The sequence below is a fragment of the Gasterosteus aculeatus genome, unplaced genomic scaffold (assembly GCF_964276395.1).
Source record: "Gasterosteus aculeatus unplaced genomic scaffold, fGasAcu3.hap1.1 HAP1_SCAFFOLD_48, whole genome shotgun sequence".
NCBI lineage: Eukaryota > Metazoa > Chordata > Actinopteri > Perciformes > Gasterosteidae > Gasterosteus > Gasterosteus aculeatus.
In genome coordinates, this window is record NW_027554903.1 from 40,001 (window position 1) to 47,500 (window position 7,500).

The window sequence follows — 7,500 nt, forward strand, 5'->3', positions numbered from 1 at the left end:
GGGGGTGTCTGGTAAAGAGATCCGGGTTCTGGCGTCTTTTTCCGGGTCCAATTCGGCCGTTGTGGGCCTCTGGAGTTGTTTGTGGAGCTCATCCGGGCTCTGGGGGTGTCTGGTAAAGAGATCCGGGTTCTGGCGTCTTTTTCCGGGTCCAATTCGGCCGTTGTGGGCCTCTGGAGGTGTTTGGGTCCGAGTTCCGGGCTCTGGGGGTGTCTGGTAAAGAGATCCGGGTTCTGGCGTCTTTTTCCGGGTCCAATTCGGCCGTTGTGGGCCTCTGGAGGTGTTTGGGTCCGAGTTCCGGGCTCTGGGGGTGTCTGGTAAAGAGATCCGGGTTCTGGCGTCTTTTTCCGGGTCCAATTCGGCCGTTGTGGGCCTCTGGAGGTGTTTGGGTCCGAGTTCCGGGCTCTGGGGGTGTCTGGTAAAGAGATCCGGGTTCTGGCGTCTTTTTCCGGGTCCAATTCGGCCGTTGTGGGCCTCTGGAGGTGTTTGGGTCCGAGTTCCGGGCTCTGGGGGTGTCTGGTAAAGAGATCCGGGTTCTGGCGTCTTTTTCCGGGTCCAATTCGGCCGTTGTGGGCCTCTGGAGGTGTTTGGGTCCGAGTTCCGGGCTCTGGGGGTGTCTGGTAAAGAGATCCGGGTTCTGGCGTCTTTTTCCGGGTTCAATTCGGCCGTTGTGGGCCTCTGGAGGTGTTTGGGTCCGAGTTCCGGGCTCTGGGGGTGTCTGGTAAAGAGATCCGGGTTCTGGCGTCTTTTTCCGGGTTCAATTCGGCCGTTGTGGGCCTCTGGAGGTGTTTGTGGAGCTCATCCTGGCTCTGGGGGTGTCTGGTAAAGAGATCCGGGTTCTGGCGCCTTTTTCCGGACTTAATTCGGTCGTTGTGGGCCTCTGGAGGTGTTTGGGTCCGAGTTCCGGGCTCTGGGGGTGTCTGGTAAAGAGATCCGGGTTCTGGCGTCTTTTTCCGGGTCCAATTCGGCCGTTGTGGGCCTCTGGAGGTGTTTGGGTCCGTGTTCCGGGCTCTGGGGGTGTCTGGTAAAGAGATCCGGGTTCTGGCGTCTTTTTCCGGGTTCAATTCGGCCGTTGTGGGCCTCTGGAGGTGTTTGGGTCCGTGTTCCGGGCTCTGGGGGTGTCTGGTAGAGAGATCCGGGTTCTGGTGTCTTTTTCCTGGCTTAATTCGGCCGTTGTGGGCCCCTGGAGGTGTTTGCGGACCTCCGCGGGTGAAATAATGGAAAAAAAAAAAAGTTAAAGTTTCCAGTCGGGACTATGTGGAGCGAAAAAAACCCGGACTTTTTTGGCTCCGTCAGAAACTAAGTAAAAGTCGGAATATGTGAAGGAAAGCCCAGAAAATGCCTGGGCTTTTTTAGATCGCTTCGATAAATTTTTTTTTAGCTCACATCACTGGGCCACCAGGTCGCAGATTTCAGAAACCTGGTTTTCGGAAACAGAGATCTCCAGGACAGGGCCCCGAGCTTCGGGGGGAGCGTTCCCCAGCTGGACCTAAGCATAGTGGGCCAGGCCCCGGGCGGAAAGACGCTCCTGGAGCCGAGATACAGGGGTGGCTCCCCGCGCGACTTACCCGATTTCGGAGCACTATTTTCGGACAGTGATGGCAGAGCAGTGGGTGTACCGCATGGAGGAAAATAACAGCTCCAGAGAGCGGCAGAGACCAGACCATGACCCAGAACGGCACACTGTTCCCGGACAGTGATGGCAGAACAGCAGGTGTACCGCATGGATGAATAAAGAGTTCCAGAGAGCGGCAGAGACCAGACCAAGTCCCAGAACGGTACACTATTCCCGGACAGTGATGGCAGACCAGCAGGTGTACATGATGGATGAATAAAGAGTTCCAGAGAGCGTGATATCCCAGACCATGACCCAGAACGGCACACTGTTCCCGGACAGTGATGGCAGAACAGCAGGTGCAGTGGATGGATGAATAAAGAGCTCCAGAGAGCGGCAGAGACCAGACCAAGTCCCAGAACGACACACTATTCTCGGACAGTGATGGCAGAACAGCAGGTGTACCGCATGGATGGATAAAGAGTTCCAGAGAGCGGCAGAACCCAGACCATGACCCAGAACGGCACACTGTTCACGGACAGTGATGGCAGAACAGCAGGTGTAGCGCATGGATGAATACAGAGCTCCAGAGAGCGGCAGAGACCAGACCAAGTCCCAGAACGGCACACTGTTCCCGGACAGTGATGGCAGAACAGCAGGTGCACCGCATGGATGAATAAAGAGCTCCAGAGAGCGGCAGAGACCAGACCATGACCCAGAACGGCACACTGTTCCCGGACAGTGATGGCAGACCAGCAGGTGTACCGCATGGATGAATAAAGAGTTCCAGAGAGCGGCAGAACCCAGACCATGACCCAGAACGACACACTATTCCCGGACAGTGATGGCAGACCAGCAGGTGTACCGCATGGATGAATAAAGAGTTCCAGAGAGCGGCAGAACCCAGACCATGACCCAGAACGACACACTATTCCCGGACAGTGATGGCAGAACAGCAGGTGTACCGCATGGATGAATAAAGAGCTCCAGAGAGCGGCAGAGACCAGACCAAGTCCCAGAACGACACACTATTCCCGGACAGTGATGGCAGAACGGCAGGTGTACCGCATGGATGAATAAAGAGTTCCAGAGAGCGTGATATCCCAGACCATGACCCAGAACGACACACTATTCCCGGACAGTGATGGCAGAACAGCAGGTGTACCGCATGGATGAATAAAGAGCTCCAGAGAGCGGCAGAGACCAGACCAAGTCCCAGAACGGCACACTGTTCCCGGACAGTGATGGCAGAACAGCAGGTGCAGTGGATGGATGAATAAAGAGCTCCAGAGAGCGGCAGAGACCAGACCAAGTCCCAGAACGGTACACTATTCCCGGACAGTGATGGCAGACCAGCAGGTGTACCGCATGGATGAATAAAGAGTTCCAGAGAGCGGCAGAACCCAGACCATGACCCAGAACGACACACTATTCCCGGACAGTGATGGCAGACCAGCACGTGTACATGATGGATGAATAAAGAGCTCCAGAGAGCGGCAGAGACCAGACCAAGTCCCAGAACGACACACTATTCCCGGACAGTGATGGCAGAACAGCAGGTGTACCGCATGGATGAATACACAGTTCCAGAGAGCGGGAGATCCCGGCCGATGTCCGATGACGAAGCACTGTATGGGACACTTTGAAGGAAGGGTCGGTCTCCTGGATGAAAAGAACTTTAATTTTCTGACTTAAAATACGGAGTTAAAGTTTCCAGTCGGGACGATAAGGAGGGCAAAAAAACCCGGACTTTTTTGGCTCCGTCAGAAACTAAGTAAAAGTCGGACTATGTGAAGGAAAGCTCAGAAAATGCCTGGAGAATTTTGAGCGGACCGGAAAAAAAAAGTTCCAGCCGACATCACTGGGCCACCAGGTCGCAGATTCCTGAAACCCGGTTTTTAGAAACATAGGCCTCCAGTCGTGAAGACCGTGTGGTTGTGCGGTTCGGATCCGACTCAGACCTCAGTATTTTCGGACACCCTCGGACAGTGGCGGGGGTGGAAGAACCGGAGCCTCATGCAGAACTGGCTGTCGGGGAGCAAGCGGACGCTACCCCGGCAGGAGGCATCATTCCGGGCACTGTGGCTGATCGGTAGCTTTCGTGGATGGATGACTGAGCGAACGAACGAGATGACGGCGGTGCGTCCTGGCTGATGTCCCAGTACGGGGCACTATTCTCGGATGCTGATGGCAGAACAGCAGGTGCAGTGGACGGATGAATACAGAGTTCCAGAGAGCGGCAGAGACCAGACCATGTCCCTGTATGGGACACTATTCTCGGATGCTGATGTCAGAACAGCAGGTGTAACGCATGGATGAATACAGAGTTCCAGAGAGCGGCAGAGACCAGACCATGTCCCTGTACGGGACACAATTCTCGGATGCTGATGTCAGAACAGCAGGTGTAACGCATGGATGAATACAGAGTTCCAGAGAGCGGCAGAGACCAGACCATGTCCCAGAACGGCGCACTATTCTCGGATGCTGATGTCAGAACAGCAGGTGCAGCGGACGGACTAATACACAGTTCCAGAGAGCGGTATTTCACGACAGATATCCGATGATGAAGCGCTATTGTCGGACACTGATGGCAGAACAGCAGGTGCACTGGATGAAGGAAATTAACAGAACATAGTTCCAGAGAGCGGGATATCCCAGACCAAGTCCCAGAACGGCGCGCTATTGTCGGACACTGATGGCAGAACAGCAGGTGCACTGGATGAAGGAAATAAACAGAACATAGTTCCAGAGAGCGGGATATCCCAGACCAAGTCCCAGAACGGCCCACTATTCCCGGACACTCATCTACTTAAAATCTCCCTGATTACCTGCCAGAACAGAGCAGATCCAGAGAGCGGTATTTCACGGCAGATATCCGATGATGAAGCGCTATTGTCGGACACTGATGGCAGAACAGCAGGTGCACTGGATGAAGGAAATGAACAGAACATAGTTCCAGAGACGGGGATATGCCAGACCATGTCCCAGTACGGGACACTATTCTCGGATGCTGATGTCAGAACAGCAGGTGCAGTGGATGAAGTAAATAAACAGAACATAGTTCCAGAGAGCGGGATATCCCAGACCATGTCCCAGTACGGGACACTATTCTCGGATGCTGATGTCAGAACAGCAGGTGCAGCGGATGGATGAAATAAACAGTTCCAGAGAGCGTGAGATCCCGGCTGATATCCGATGAAGAAGCACTGTTCACGGACACTGATGGCAGAACAGCAGGTGCAGCGGATGGATGAATACACAGTTCCAGACAGCGGGAGATCCCTGACCATGTCCCAGTACGGGACACTATTGTCGGATGCTGATGTCAGAACAGCAGGTGCAGTGGATGAAGGAAATAAACAGAACATAGTTCCATGGAGCGGGAGATCCCAGACCATGTCCCAGTACGGGACACTATTCTCGGATGCTGATGTCAGAACAGCAGGTGCAGTGGATGGATGAATTAAACAGTTCCAGAGAGCGTGAGATCCCGGCTGATATCCGATGAAGAAGCACTGTTCACGGACACTGATGGCAGAACAGCAGGTGCAGCGGATGGATGAATACACAGTTCCAGACAGCGGGAGATCCCTGACCATGTCCCAGTACGGGACACTATTGTCGGATGCTGATGTCAGAACAGCAGGTGCAGTGGATGAAGGAAATAAACAGAACATAGTTCCATGGAGCGGGAGATCCCAGACCATGTCCCAGTACGGGACACTATTCTCGGATGCTGATGTCAGAACAGCAGGTGCAGTGGATGGATGAATTAAACAGTTCCAGAGAGCGTGAGATCCCGGCTGATATCCGATGAAGAAGCACTGTTCACGGACACTGATGGCAGAACAGCAGGTGCAGCGGATGGATGAATACACAGTTCCAGACAGCGGGAGATCCCTGACCATGTCCCAGTACGGGACACTATTGTCGGATGCTGATGTCAGAACAGCAGGTGCAGTGGATGAAGGAAATAAACAGAACATAGTTCCATGGAGCGGGAGATCCCAGACCATGTCCCAGTACGGGACACTATTCTCGGATGCTGATGTCAGAACAGCAGGTGCAGTGGATGGATGAATTAAACAGTTCCAGAGAGCGTGAGATCCCGGCTGATATCCGATGAAGAAGCACTGTTCACGGACACTGATGGCAGAACAGCAGGTGCAGCGGATGGATGAAATAAACAGTTCCATGGAGCGGTATTTCCCGACAGATATCCGATGACGAAGGACCACTTGGGACGCTTTGAAGGAAGGGTCGGTCTCCTGGATGAAAAGAACTTTAATTTTCTGACTTAAAATACGGAGTTAAAGTTTCCAGTCGGGACGATAAGGAGGGCAAAAAAACCCGGACTTTTTTGGCTCCGTCAGAAACTAAGTAAAAGTCGGAATATGTGAAGGAAAGCTCAGAAAATGCCTGGAGAATTTTGAGCGGACCGGAAAAAAAAAGTTCCAGCTGACATCACTGGGCCACCAGGTCGCAGATTTCAGAAACCTGGTTTTCGGAAACACAGGGCTCCAGGGCTGAGACCCGGGCTTCGTGGGGAGCGTTCCCCAGCTGGGCCTAAGCATCTTCGGACAACTTTGGGCGGAAAAGCGGGTTCGGGAACCGGGATATGGGGCGGGTTACGCGGCGTGACCTGCCCGAGTGCCGTGCACTATTCCCGGACACTCATCTACTTAAAATCTCCCTGATTACCTGCCAGAACAGAGCAGATCCAGAGAGCGGTATTTCACGGCAGATATCCGATGATGAAGCGCTGTTGTCGGACACTGATGGCAGAACAGCAGGTGCGGTGGATGAAATAAACAGTTCCAGAGAGCGGTATTTCACGGCAGTTATCCGATGATGAAGCGCTGTTGTCGGACACTGATGGCAGAACAGCAGGTGCGGTGGATGAAATAAACAGTTCCAGAGAGCGTGAGATCCCGGCTGATATCCGATGAAGAAGCGCTATTGTCGGACACTGATGGCAGAACAGCAGGTGCGGTGGATGAAATAAACAGTTCCAGAGAGCGGTATTTCACGGCAGTTATCCGATGATGAAGCGCTGTTCTCGGACACTGATGGCAGAACGGCAGGTGCACTGGATGGTTGAAATAAACAGTTCCAGAGAGCGTGAGATCCCGGCTGATATCCGATGAAGAAGCGCTATTGTCGGACACTGATGGCAGAACAGCAGGTGCGGTGGATGGATGAATTAAACAGTTCCAGAGAGCGTGAGATCCCGGCTGATATCCGATGAAGAAGCACTGTTCTCGGACACTGATGGCAGAACGGCAGGTGCACTGGATGGATGAAATAAACAGTTCCAGAGAGCGTGAGATCCCGGCTGATATCCGATGAAGAAGCGCTATTGTCGGACACTGATGGCAGAACAGCAGGTGCAGTGGATGGATGAATTAAACAGTTCCAGAGAGCGTGAGATCCCGGCTGATATCCGATGAAGAAGCACTGTTCTCGGACACTGATGGCAGAACAGCAGGTGCAGTGGATGGATGAATCAAACAGTTCCAGAGAGCGTGAGATCCCGGCTGATATCCGATGAAGAAGCACTGTTCTCGGACACTGATGGCAGAACAGCAGGTGCAGTGGATGGATGAAAGTGACAGTTCCAGAGAGCGGTATCTCACGGCAGATATCCGATGATGAAGCGCTATTGTCGGACACTGATGGCAGAACAGCAGGTGCAGTGGATGGATGAAGTAAACAGTTCCATAGAGCGGGAGATCCCAGACCATGTCCCAGAACGGCACACTATTCTCGGATGCTGATGTCAGAACAGCAGGTGTAACGCATGGATGAATACAGAGTTCCAGAGAGCGGTATTTCCCGACAGATATCCGACGACGAAGGACCATTTGGGACGCTTTGCAGGAAGGGTCGGTCTCCTGGATGAAAAGGACTTTAATTTTCTGACTTAAAATACGAAGTTAAAGTTTCCA